The sequence below is a fragment of the Solanum tuberosum genome, unplaced genomic scaffold (genome assembly GCF_000226075.1).
Source record: "Solanum tuberosum cultivar DM 1-3 516 R44 unplaced genomic scaffold, SolTub_3.0 scf00356, whole genome shotgun sequence".
NCBI classification, from domain to species: Eukaryota; Viridiplantae; Streptophyta; class Magnoliopsida; order Solanales; family Solanaceae; genus Solanum; species Solanum tuberosum.
Genome location: NW_006239279.1, coordinates 374,520 through 374,747, shown reverse-complemented (window position 1 = coordinate 374,747; position 228 = coordinate 374,520).

Below are 228 nucleotides of genomic sequence, written 5' to 3'. Positions count from 1 at the left end.
TACTCTCTCTCTCTTCTCAAGAACTCCATTGAAGAAGATTGGAGCTTCAAGAAGAAGATCAAATCTCCAAGGTTTCAACTCGGATTTTCGTGGTTAATTCGTCAATAATGTATGGTTGCTTATCACTCTTGGGATTCCTTTCCGCAAGAGGCACCTTCAAGATGAATTTCAAAATCTCCAATTTCTAGGTTTCAATCCAAAAACGTGGGTCTTCTTTCTAAAGTGAAA